The 14309-nt window shown below is 41.1% G+C and overlaps 1 protein-coding gene across 6 annotated transcripts in view; it reads right to left on the reverse strand.

Moving 5' to 3' along the window:
• grid2 (glutamate receptor, ionotropic, delta 2) overlaps positions 1–14309 on the reverse strand; it is a 564677-nt gene that overhangs the window by 467721 nt on the left and 82647 nt on the right. The gene's annotated exons all lie outside the window — the stretch shown is intronic.

The following is a 14309-nucleotide window of genomic DNA, read 5'->3' on the forward strand; positions in this document are numbered from 1 at the left end:
TATGAACATTGACTGAACATTTGAACAACGTGATAATAATGTGTTAATCCAAATTTGTTTTAACGTCACAAACTTCTTTAACGCATTAACGCAATCTATCTTCCAGAGGTTGTAGCAGGCTCACTTTTAAAACTAGAGTGAAGATGACTGGTATCATATGAAACTAGCCTAAGGAATCCATTGGTGCCAACCATGTCATACTAGCTCGTCGAGAAGGAGGTTAAATAACTCTCCAAACTTGCGCTAAAGTTTGGTGAGGAAAAACTGGCATGGCCAATGTCAAAGGGGTCCCTTGAACTCTGACCTCTATGGGTACCCACGAGTCTCCCCTTTACAGACATGCCCACTTTATGATAATCCCATGCAGTTTGGGGCAAGTAATATTCAAGTCAGCACACTGACAGCTGTTGTTGCCTCTTGGGCTGCAGTTTGCCATGTTATGATTTGAGCATATTTTGTATTATTATTAATCATGGACAGTCATGCGGTTAATCACGATTAAATATTTTAATTCATTGACAGCCCCATTAATTAAAACATATTCCAGCTGATAACAAGATCAAAAATTTTATATTTATAGTTTCTAGTTTTTCACTGGTCTATTTTAACTAATATATTTATAAGTAACTGAACCTGAACACAAACACCTGGTAAACTGGAGATGGTCACTTGAGTTATCTGCATAACAACCATCAGAAACCTCCTTTAAAGAACTGGTCTACTTGTAATACATTATGGAATTCTGGGGGCTCCAAAAGACACGTCAGTTGTATTCTCCAAATTTGGGGAAAAAGAAAGCTGCACACTTCCTGCCACATTTGGAGGAACATCTGTTGTGTTGTGCTCAGTCTAGAACCGTGGACTTCTGTAGCCCCTGAATTGGGACACAGCTTGAGAAAGACAGGGTGTGAGGGAGAAAGGGGTCGACACCACCATTCATTCTAAGGTCAAATACTTCCCAACGGCACACTGACTCAGCTCAAAATGGTTGCTGCACAAAGGGAAACGTACGAAGAGCAGACTGGTGAGTGCCAGCATCTGTAGCGGCAGATAAAGTTCCCACTAGTCAATACTAAATTAGTCATCAAAATAAATGTCAACCTGCAGTGTTGCTGAGACAGAAGAATGAGGCAACATGGGGCGTTGACTGGCTGGTAGCGGTGTGTGCTTTGGTCTGTTACACACAATTAACCATGTGTTATCTATTTTTCTCTTTATTCTCTTTTAGACTCTCATTTCAACCCGTTTATCCCCTGAACCCATTGGGCCACTAATTGTGTGTGCTAGTGCAGTGAAGCTCTGCTAACTGTATTTCGCTGGCCACAAAATAAGCCTAATACTGTATAGTGTGTGTGTGTGAGAGAGACACAGGTTGCATATTCCATTAATAAGGAAGCAGGCTCCATAAGCTGAGGGCTGTTTTGTACAGTACCATTTTTAGAAGACTGTTGCTGTTATTTTAGTCTTGTACAGTTCAATAAGTCTGGTGCTAATAGAGCACATGCTATGGTCTGAATCCCCACAGAGACAAAACTTGCTGAACAAAATATGCTGCCCTGGTAGTGCACAGTGAGTACTTTGGATAAAATCATCTAAAAAAAATTGATACTGAGAAACCCAATTGTATTCTTAATTTGTTGAAAAAATGTGTAGCTTATGCCCTGCGGGTAACTATAATTTAATTTAACAGTCTAAAGCATTATCTAACGGATAATGTACAGAGAGCCAGTCATTGTTGTGAAATAAACCTGGACAGAGGTCTTCACAACAATGACCCGCTAGCTGTACATTATCCCGCTTATTATACGGCTACTAAGAAATCAATAATTTGAAACAAAAACAGTCCGCTAGAGTCCGACATCAGAACTGCGCCCATATCAACGGTCTTTTATACATAGCAACGGTCTGCTATAAAGAAATAACGGAATTGAGTGTTCAACAAAGCCATGTAATAATCAGCATTAATCCTAAAAACCTGAATCTTACTTGCTCACCCCTATTTCAAATAAACTGTTGATCAAATTTAACTTCTGAAGGACATAAGAAGGACATTTCCGTTCCATATTCACCAAACTCAAAGCCACTGATGTCTGAAGGCAGGAACGGTATGCGACCTGCCTCTTCATCAGAAGGCCTCATTAAGTATGCATCCCGCAATAATTTGATCCATCAGCATTTGGCAACTGTAAATACCCTCCCACTGATTGAGCCTCAGTTGTTTCAATAATCATGCAGTATAGATGAGGTGAGACAAACAGGCCTGGACAAAGCGATAAAGAGTGAAACACAAAGATTCATTAACTATTCCATTAGAGATAAATTATGAATGGGATTCCAATCAGCTTGAGGGATGAAACTGCTGGGGAAGGATTTGTACACATTTTAAACCAGCTCTGCGACACAGGAGGACAATGTTAGTTTGTATATGTCTAGAGGACAAATGCATGGAGAGAGGAGAGGAGAGGAAAGGACTGTATATATGGTTTTAAACTAATGCTCTGGAGAGGAAGTCGTACAAAAGAAGGAAACATTTATTTAGGGCTATGTAGGAGCACTTCAGATCAGTGTCTTTTGCACTCCACAGTATCCACAGCATGAAAAAATATTAAAATTGAAGAAGAAAAAAAGAGTAGGAGAGAAAAAAAACACTATAATGGCTCCTTTAATCTGGGCTTCCACAATGGAGTTGCCATAGTAACCTCGCTCATGCTTCCAGACATATGTTAAAAGCTGCAGAGTGCTGTACACAAGGCTCTTTGTATATGGTTTGTTTTGTTTTTTCTCTCTCTTTGAAATATCCCACCAGCAATGTGTTGTTTGGGTTTAGTGGCCACAACGGTCACAAGAGGATATTAAAGGAACAGTGTGTAATATTTCAGGGGATATATTAGCAGGAATATAATATTCATAATTATGTTTTTATAATCACCTGAAACTAAGAAACTTTGTGTTTTTGTTAGCTCAGAATGAGCCCTTCATAGCTACATAGGGAGCGGGTCCTCTTCATGGAGTATGCTATGTTGCTCCACCATGTTTCTACAGTAGCCCAGAATGGACAAACCAAACACTGGCTCTAGAGAGAGCCTTTCACATTTTTACGTTACCTGGAGGCCACCGTAGTTTTCCAACATGCTTGTGAAACCGCAGAGTGCAAAACCGTGGTACCACCAGCCACCGTCTGATTTCCATTGCCCCTATAGTAGTGTTATTATGGTAAGGATGGCCTCTGAGCGAGGCAAACAACGTTACCATAGTTTTGCACTCGGTGGCTCACGTTACCACAGTCTTGGAAAGGGAGGAATGAGCAGAGGGGTACTCGGTTTCAATCTGCAACCACACCACCAGATGCCAATAAATCCTACACACTGTCCCTTTAAAATGGAACAATATGTGCCACATTAGAGCTATTATTCAGTATTTTTTCCTCTTTCCACGATCTCTTAACCACTTTACACTATCTTTCTGTTTGATCTGTTTGTTGCACAAGTTGTTCATCAGCTACCAGTCTGTGATTAAAAACCACACTCTTTAATCTCGGCACTGTGAGCAGGCACACAGAGACAGAAACACAGATATGAAAAACTGAAGATGAAATGGATTCTGAATCATCATCAAATATGTTTTAAACATCGCCTAAAGGTGTCGATGAAACAGGAATTCAAACAGTCATGAATCATGGAGAAAATGTGTGGCAGTTTTGAATGTGCATATAGCCAATGTATGTTGGAAGTGGCCATATGAGGAAATATTCTCAATATGTGTGTAATGCCTACAGTATACTATATATTGAATGTGTGTGAGAGGGAAGAGTAAAGTAGAAAGAGAAGAAGGAGGGTGTGTGAATGTCTGCTATTTTCTGCCTTATGATTTTCAGAAACCTGCCTCTTCCTCCTTTCCAGTAATGCGATTGTGAGCGCAAAGGCAAACGTCACCACATAAATCAACCAGGAAATAAAAGCATTGAATCTTGCTTTACAGACGCCCCAAGGGCGGGCACACATGCACGCACATGCACAAACTCACCCTGACACACACACGCACAGATCGTGTGGGTGGCAGCACTAAATCACCAACCTATTTCTAAACCATCCCTTCAATGAAAACAGCATCATCAACTACAGCGGTCAATTTGAATGGATGCAGCATCCAAAACGAGAGATCCCAAAGTGTTTGGTCGAGAGGTATTGATCAAATGTCTGTCTATGGTCAAGTGTTTGGTATTAATTTCCTAGTTTGTTTACATTGATAAAGAGGCAATAAATAACTTGTTTATCTACTCGCTGTCCTGCCAAATAACCTCTTGGTTTGGATGAGGGATGCTGGAGGTAAAAGAAAAATGAGGAAGGGCGTCTGTTGTCACTAGAAAGCACAACAAATTGATAAATCTGCCATTGAAAATTGTCTTCTACGATCTTTCATTGTACGCTTAGCAACATCAGTTATGAATGCCAGTAATCTCAGCTTGTATGTATTGTCTCCTTTTTTTATTTATAGTATTTAATTTTAATTAGAGCAAATCCTCATTAATTCATTACCTGCCTACTTACACGTTTAAACTTTTAAGCACTGATGAAGGAATTATGCAGAAAAAGCTGCATCTCCATAAAATACAGTACCCCTAGCTCTTTCTCCTTGTGATTTCAAAATTGCTGAAAACATATTATTAACTAGCGCCATCACCATGACAGTCTCTGATATTTAATGAAACTGAATTAAACAGTTTCCAAAACAGGTAAACACATGAAAGGATGATAATGATAAAGTCAGTATGTGGCCAAGCAGGTCTTCCCGGGGCTTTTATATCAGCTTCATTTCTATAATATATATATAGAAATAAATAGATAATATATATACTGAGCCATGCACATTCTTACTTAATTGTCTGGTTTCCACAACAGGAGGCTAACCAGAGGTTAACTCTTATTTACACAACATTAACAACACTACGAGTCCACAGCCATGCTAGCAGCTCTGTGAGGCTGTGTTAAGGCTAAGTAGTGCTTTGAGCTAAATGCTAACATCAGCATGCTAACATGCTCAGAATGACAATGTGAATATGCTGATGCTGAGGTGTAATGTTTTCAAAGTAAGCATGCTAACATGCTTATTAGAATTAAACATATAATACAGCTGAGGTTGGTGCCAATGTCACTAGTTTTGTATTATTTAGTCATAAACCACACGATTGAATAAATGGAAATTTTGACCAGATGATGGTGCTAGATGAAAAGTTAAGGTATCACCAAAGTGATTACAATTGATCCTGACGGGGACATAAATCTAACTCATGGCGGTGCAAGGGGATTTAAGTCAGTGAGAGTGTTTCCTCCGGGAACCAAGGACATCTGTATCACTTTTCAAAGAAATCCATCTATCATTTCTTGGGGCTCACCAAAGATCTGTGGATATCTGTACCAAATGTCATGGCAATCTATCCAGTTGTGTTTGATATGTTTCAGTCCGAACCAATAGAAATGGACCAACTGATAGACCGACATTGCCATCCATGGAGCCATTAGCCTGTCTCCTTTTATGACCTGTAGTAAAAACAGATTATACCGCCAGCAGGGCAACACATCAACACAGCGTTTGAATACGAAGACATAAGCTTCAGTCCAGTTGGCCTGGAAGCAGAAACATGGATACATTTGAAAGGGAAATAATTCATACAGCTCAGCCATCCGGGTAACTACATAAAATCAGATAATGGCATTCAAGCAGACAAAGGCACATTGTTGAACGTACAAAACACAGCTTAATTTCCTTATTAAATGAACAAATTAGGATGGCACATCATCCAATGCAGAGTTATTATGTTCCCACACTCTATAAAGACCCAGTAATTAAGCCAGCTCCTTCTCAGGATAATCATTCAGCATGAGTGAGGAAATGATTGTTAAGAATGATTTCATGTTACAAAGAGGAGGGCAACATGTGCAGAGGATGTCATGAAACATGATAGATGTTTCAGTTAAAGCAAAATGAGTTTCTAGCCATTCAGTTTGACTGACAGTTTTGAGGTTGCTATCTGTATGCCTTTCTTTTTTTTTAAGGTGGAACAGTGATGACCTCCACCAAATCCCTCTCCATCCCCACACCTGCTTCCCAGTTTTAACTTTCATTCACGGAGACGACTCTGAACAGGGCATTGAAGATTTCTGAAACACTATGGGGGATCCAATCTATCAAAAAAACTCACACACATGTTGTTGAGGTTGCAGCTGTTGACAGTAATGTGACAGGAACAGTGACAGACTGACAAGGATAATGACTATGGAGGAACACACACACACCACACACTCACACACGGAGTTGATGTATCGCTGATTTGTGACAAGGCTGGACCGAGGAATTGCTGTCTCAATGTGATGATGAAGGCAAGGTGGCGGTGGCGCTGAGTGATGATGGTGATGAACGGGGGAGGTTATCGTCCTGCGGTGTCAAACGTCCACGAACACACACACACACACACACATGCACAGATGCGAGAACACAAACAGGCTGTTATTTACAGCAGTGATGTGATACCTGGAAGGGGGTGCGTTTTGACACTTGGGTGGACAGCAAAGAACTAATGTGCACGTCTGCGTGTGTGTGTATGTGTGTAAGGGAAGGAGGACAAAGAATTAATGGTCACAGGAGGGAAGACCAAGCCAGTGGCGTATGATAGAAACAGATATTAAAACAGCTTGAATATTTATCATATAGGCTCCTGCAAGACTCTCACACAGTGTTCATACAATTTTGCCACATATAGGGAGAAGTAATCCATTTCGTGTGTGTATGTGTATACATATAGCAGGTCAGCAGGGGAATCTTGTGTATTTGCTGAATGTTGATGCAACAGGAGATATACCCAAGACACTGATTCATCCCCACAATCTTTGTCCATATACAGAACCTCAGTGTGTTGCAAATATGAATGTATAAAGAATCGTTTTTTTTATCTTTGCAAGAACACAATCAGTATATTTTGTATGGATAGGAAAAAAAATGTATCCACCTATATATCGCAATCTTTTTTTACGATTTCGATATCTTTTTTTAATGCCTGAAATGATACATTTACTTAATATGAGTCCATGCGGAGGTAAAAGGAAGTTACCACTTTTATTGTTGTAGTCTGAGTAACATGACGTCATATCCGTTCCGTATCCATCAACCAAAACAAACCGCAGCTGGCCGCAACGAGGAAGTACAAAACAGTGGAGGGTCGGTGTGGATACGACCTGCACCCTCACATTTTTAAATCCAACGTGGTAAACACTACACATACAGTAAAGTATGGAAACACTTTGGGTTTCACACATTGGCAGGAAAAGCCGAGCTAGACATCATGGCTAAAGCTTAGTGGTGTAACGATTAATTTACTAAATCGATGTATCGAATTCCTATGATCCAACTACATCGATAGGTACTCGGCAAGTTGTCCTTCATGGGAGACGTATATTGGTATAAAATCGATTTGAAACGCAAAAATCGATTGTATTGATATTAAGGATCTGCACCTTGTATTTAAGGATGACAAACGTTGTATGAAAGTGTTTTTTAGCACTTTTATTAGTAAAGAAAAGTTAAACGTTACTTATGTTAAATGCATTCAAATGGCCATGGAGCTGACCATGGATGTATAAAGAGAATGGAGTTAACGGTAAGAGCTAGCTTCCCAGCCCTAATATTTTGCATATAATGAATATGGTCTGTTAGAGCATGTGGGGTTTAAAGTACCAAACTATTGGGAACCAGTTCTCTGCAGGTCGACCTTGATAACAGAGCTTTGCGTATACTGTAGGTTTCTCTGTTTGAGAGCATACTTGAATTGTGTATGAATGTATGGGTGTGTGCATGTATATGTGGAATATATACCAGCAAACTGTACATGTACTGTATGTATGAGTGTGTGTGTGTGTGTGTGTGTGTGTGTGTGTGTGTGTGTGTGTGTGTGTGTGTGTGTGTGTGTGTGTGTGTGTGTGTGTGTGTGTGTGTGTGTGTGTGTATGACTGGATGACAGAGGTGTGCTTGAGATTCCAGTTCATCGCCCTGTGTATTAATGCAGAAATCTCCCAGGTAACCTGATTTGTGCATGAAAAATGTCTCTCTTTCTCCTACATGTTATAAACCTCCTCCCTCACCTCACTTTCTCACTTTCATTGTATGGGTATAACTTAATTTGCTCCATCGTTAAGGCAGCGAGCAGCCATGAGGATTTGTAGTCATAGTTCAACAGCACTCCAGTCCTTTGCCACCCTTTCACACGAAGCTGTGCCAAGGTCGTCACAATCTCTGCCACGTCTCTCTCCCCACCTCGCCTTTACCCCTCGCCTTAGACAGAATCCAGCCTGACTGTTTCCCTCCTTTGTAGACACCCACTGTAGATATCCAGGGCTTTGCTGCCTCCCACACAAATGAACATACTTTGAGTAGGTGGAGGATTTGTTTTGTGTCTACATTCATTACCCAGCAAGCTGAACACAATTTGGAAATAACCAATTCATCTAAGGCATGTTTAGATAGTCCGTGTGTGCGCATCCAGCAAAGTAAAGGGCAGACAATTGACAACGTCGTTTTTCTTTTTGTGTTTCTCTTCATGTCAGCTCTTGGGCGCTTTTGGCCAGGTCCGGCTCATTTGCAAACCACAGCTGACTCAGCTCCAGTCCAGCCAGGCTGGGATCTTAAAACAGTAAAGCTGGTGGCTGTGAGCCAGGTGTTAGAGTATATCGAAGCCCTCGCCAAGGTATAATAAGTGAATGATAATTAGGATGATAGCAATGTACTTCTAAATGCCCCGTGTTGTATATTCAGTGTACCTGTGTATGGTATACCCTTGACAGCATGTGCACAATGATTGCTGCATTTTGCAGGTCCTCTAAATTCTCCGACATACCACCACAATGCTAAAAATAAAAAACGTTTTGCTTTGCAGCTCTGAATGTTAAAACAATCCTTTCGTCTTTGTCAGCCTCCTTTCGCCCTCATTCGCATTCCCTCTACATTTCACCCAGCCTCTCACTTTTAACCTTATTCCTGATTTCTTTCTCTTCTTCTCTTTAATATAACCACCTCACCTCATTCTCTTTGTTCTGCTTTATAGCTCTGTTCCACCTATTATACTACCCATGTTCTCTTTCTATCTCCTCCATTTTTGCTCTTCAATCATCTCTACCTCCCTCCTCTCCTCCCCTCTTTTGTACATCCTTCCATCTCCCTAAGCGTCACTCTACCAGCTCTCTGCCCTCATCCTCTCCAACTCCCTCCTTCCTTGTTCAATGTGACGCCCTGTGTGACATTTAATCCAAGTAAACTTGCCCTGGCTTGGAAGCCCTTGATATCTCTGAAGACTGCTGTGTGTATATACATGGGTGTGTAAGTTAAACAGACAGGGACAGGGAGAGAGAGATCTCAGTGAGAATGATCTGACATTTGCTTTAAAATATATTTAGATATTTGAATTTCTATAGCATTAAAAACAAGTTACGCACATATTGCCAACCATTTTCCAAATCATACTGTACTTTTGTATTGTTGTTGTTAGAGAGATTCATTTTTTCTACCTGTCAAGCAACCATCATTTTCAGATAAATCACAACACTATAGACATCAACGTGCAGAGATATGTAATCCATCACAACAACCATGTTTGTTTGCATCTTTACTTTTGTGCGGCAATGCAAGAAAAGCCTTGATATGTTGAAGGCTGTTCTGTGCTGCTATATTTAAGTGGTGGTGGGAGGTTCCGACATCTGAGGTTTGGGTGTTTAACAGCATTGCATTCATGCTATGTTGTCAGAAAATAAACACTCATAACACTGATGTCATGATGTGTTTGAACAAACTGCTTTGAGCTGCATTGCCAGGCAACAGCAATGTACTGGCTTAAAGGCACAGTGGAGTAGAATATAAATAAGTATGTTTTCTTTAGTGTATAATCACCTGAAAATAAGAATCGTTGTGTTTCCGTAACCTTAGAATCAGCTGTTTATATCTACATAGGGAGCGGGTCACGGAGACCACCATGTTGCATCGGCATGTTTCTACAGTAACCCAGAACGGAAAAACCAAACACGGTTAACTTTTCCTGCTTGGACCAGAGTCAATAACCTTACTCGAACCCGTCGCAGCCGCTCTCTCTCTCTCTTTCTTCACCACTCACTTCCCACGCACACACACACACTCAGCACTGGCTCTGCTCCAAATGACCTACGCTCCTCTTACAACATCAGCTCTAGAGATGGACATTCGAGTGTTCGCATCGGCAACCGTAATTCTTCTACACGCTTGACATACTGGAGAGGCTTCAGTTGGTAGCAATCTGCAACCACACTGCCGGATACCGCCAGATCCTACACATCGCTCCTTTAAAAGCCAAGGAAATGTGCATTATACTGTAAAGGATTACTTCTCTTTGTGAAAGTCAGAGAGCCTAACTAAAATGTTAGAATCAGGCTAATAGTGGGCAGCTATGTAAAGTGGGCTTCAACATGCAAAAACCAGCACTAATGTATTTGCATTTAACAATGTCAGAGGATTGTGTAAGGCAAAGTGTAAAGCAGAGAGGCTAAAAAAAAAATGCAAATTAAGACAGAGATAGCAACTGAGAGAGGAAGTGAGAGAAAAGAGACTGAAGAGGAAAAAGATAGAAGAAACAAATACAGGAAAGATGGAAAGGGCAGAGATAAAGAGGGCAAAGAGAGCAAAAAAAATGTGTTACCCTTTCATTTTCTTAAAAGTGAAAACATGCCAAACCATATGGGAACTGAACCCTTAAATCTGCTTTTAAAGCAAGAAGCCCGTCTTTTTAAGCACCTTGAGTCTTTAAGCTCACTCTCCTGATTAATGCCGAACATTTGGGAGGATTTTGCCTGAAGTGCTGGTAAGAGGCTCCAGATTTGTACACATCATAAATGTCATATTATATTTTAGGGAGGAATGGATTTTGTAGGATCCCCCCTCTCTTGCCCTTCGTCCCCCGGAAGCTGCATGTCTTCAGCATCTCCAGACTTTTATATTCCTTGCGAGATCCCCTTCAACCCCGTGCTATCAAATCCTATCCTCTTCTCAATTTCCTTCATTTATAACTCCAACACTTCTGAACTGTCCTCCCCTTTGTCGCTCTCCCTCTCCAGATTTCTCCTCTATCACACTGCTCTCCTTCAGACTTTTCTCTAATTCCATCAACCCAGTCCCTCTCCTCCTCTCTCCCCTTCTCATCTTTATCCTTCCATCACAGACTTGTCCTCTGCCTCCTCAACACATTCACAAACACTTTTTTCCCATCCTCACCTGCTATCCTATGGCACTCCTATCCTCTCATCCCGTATCTCTCCGTTCCTCCTGTCGCTCCCACCCACCACCCTCTTCTGTTGCTTCCTTCATCTCATATCGTCCCTTTCGTCTCCTCGCCCGCTGGCTCATTTTCACCCCCGTTTGCTCTTCCCTCCTGTCCTCTGTGCCCTCTACACCCATCACAGATTCTGGTGGGTGTGCAGCTCATCATTACTCAAGCAGTTCAGTAACTAAATTGTCCTATTTCATGTCCTTGGTGGTGCTGCTGCAGCTGTACTCCTCTGCTGGAGCTGGGACTTAAAAAGAGAAGCACATTTCCTACAAGTTTGACCGTGCACAAACTATATTGAGCACACACGAATACACACAAGCGCACTTACGAATGCAACGAAAGAAACATTAATAAGAATGTGCACAGGCACAGACATACTCCAATACAGGGGCACAAGGGTACAGTTTATCTCCTTCATAAATAAATAAGCCTCGCTGAACCTGGTAGCCAGCAGAGATATGAAGCCTCTAAATAACCCCTAAACAGATGACCTATGATCGATATAGCAATACTAATGCATCATCAGTAATGCACTGAGGTTGTGTGTCTTATCTACGTCTTTCTCTTTCATTAACTCTAACTAATTTGTTCTCTTTTTTCTAATCAATCCATCCGCCCACACACAGTAAAGCAGAGTTAGTACCACTCTTGTCCTCAATTTCCCTTCACCACTTTTTCTTTCTCTCTTATCTTTCTCTCCATTTCTCTCACGCTCTTTCTACCTCACACACACACTCTTCATCTCTCTCTCCAGCCCTCGCTATCCCTCCATCACACTCTCTCATCCCCTGTATCTCTCTAGCCCTCTCTCCCTAAAGGCCTCTCCTCAGTACGCTACCAACCCCCATGGAAAACCTTCTGTTCCAAACCTGCATCCACCTCGATCATATTCATTATTAACACACACATACGTGCACACACATGCACACACCCCCACACACAGACCACATTCATTACCAGCAGTGAGCAGTGAGTCAGTTAAAAAATCATAAAGAGCATAATAAAGCTCCTCCATCTGCAAACCTATTAGCAATGGGCAATACTAGGGGTCACACAAGCAAGCATAGACGCACTGTCATGTTCACACATGCAATCATGCACACACACAAACTGATCACACACTAGAAAAAAAAGACGAGAGAAAAACACGACACAAACTGTGTTTTCACGTGGGGTCAGGTGGTAATAATGGGCTTCTAATTAATGCTAGTGTTGCATTAATAGATATTCATTACACGGTATCAATCTCAATGAGTATATGATGGATGGATGGCGAAGAGGCGATGTGTGTTGTGAGCTTGCAGCATCAGGGTTGAATTCATAATTTATCTTAATCAAAAATTCCTTCCGATTTGAGCCGTGCAAATTCAGCAGTGAATAAAATCACAGGAGAGAGAAATGTAGTGCAAATTACCTGCTTTAGGTCTTTCATTTGGGATCACAGAGAAATGTTCTGCAGTATGAGAGAAATCTTGAGAATTCCTCTATAATGGACGGATGCTGATAACTGATGAACTGTGTGTGTTAAACAGCAGAGAGGAGAAAGTGACTACTCCCATCAAGAATCACACACAGGACTTGTAGACACACACCCTACACCTTCTAGAAGAATACATAGCTAACGTTAATGTGGGATGAGAAGTGACATAATAAACCTTTAAATGTACCTTTGAGGCATGTTAGGGATGGGAACCACAAGAGGCCGCACAATACGATATTTTCACGATACTTAAGTCACGATACGATTTTATTGTGATTTGAAACATTTTGCGATATCCAATATTGTGATTAGATATATTGCTATATATTGCGATTTATTACTTTTTTCAACTGATGCAGTTTGTCAACATCTGGTTTATCTAATAAGATAGAGTTTTCACGCTGTTCATCTCAGAGTTTTCAGACAGCTGTCAGTGTGTCAGTGTGCTGATTTGACTATGACTTGCCCCAAACTGCATGTGATTATCATAAAGTGGGCATGTTTGTAAAGGGGAGACTCGTGGGTACCCATAGAACCCATTTTCATTCACATATCTTGAGGTCAAGTGACCCCTTTGAAGATGGTCATGCCAGTTTTTTCCTCGCCAAAATTCAGTGCAACTTTGAGCATTATTTAGCGTTCTTCCTGACAAGCTAACATGACATGGTTTGCCACCAATTAATTCCTTGGGTTTTTCTAGTTTTCTGGTATGTGATACCAGTATCTTCACACTAGCTTTAAGACCGAGCCCGCTACAACCTCGGAAAGACCGTCGGATTAAGAGGTTAAAAATAGTTTATATTATTAAAGATCGATACTTGACGAACGTGTATCGATACAATATTGTCACGCAAAATATTGCCATACTATGCTCTATCGTTTTTCCCCCCCAGCCCTAATGTATTTTACATAATAACAATTCCACGCATTTCAGAGGTATCGGATTCTGTATTGGAAGAGAAAAAGTTGGATTGATGCATCCCATTTGTACAATGTGAAGCGACATTTGCAGGTGCCATTAGTGCAAACACAGTCAAAAGAAAAAGAAGAACAAAGGTGAAGTAGGAGCGTTAAACAGAAAATGTGTGCCAAGGACTGATTACTGTGGAATACATATAGAAGGGCTGATGAAAAAGTGCAGTTGCTGTTTAACCATGTCAAAAGCTATGTGTACAGATCAAGGCTTAACAGGATGGAACAGCCAAGGTGCTAAATTAGAAAAAAAAGGAAATCTGCTTGTCTTTGAAGCAATAATCTGCCCCGCTCATGAAGGTAAATTAGGGTGTTTTGAATGTTTTGTCGACCTTATTTAATCACAAATGCTAAGGCACGTGAAAGATTAATGGCACCGTGTTGGTGAGTCGAGCTTTCTCTGCTGCTGGGTCTTTTCAGGTAATTTTTTTCAGGTCATCATGTATGCATGCAGACACGATTGCAAGCAGAGGCACTCACATCAGCCGGGGCCAGATGCAGCCATACTGCCAGCCAGAGGAG

This window comes from Sebastes fasciatus, chromosome 6 (assembly GCF_043250625.1).
Source record: "Sebastes fasciatus isolate fSebFas1 chromosome 6, fSebFas1.pri, whole genome shotgun sequence".
Classification (NCBI taxonomy): domain Eukaryota; kingdom Metazoa; phylum Chordata; class Actinopteri; order Perciformes; family Sebastidae; genus Sebastes; species Sebastes fasciatus.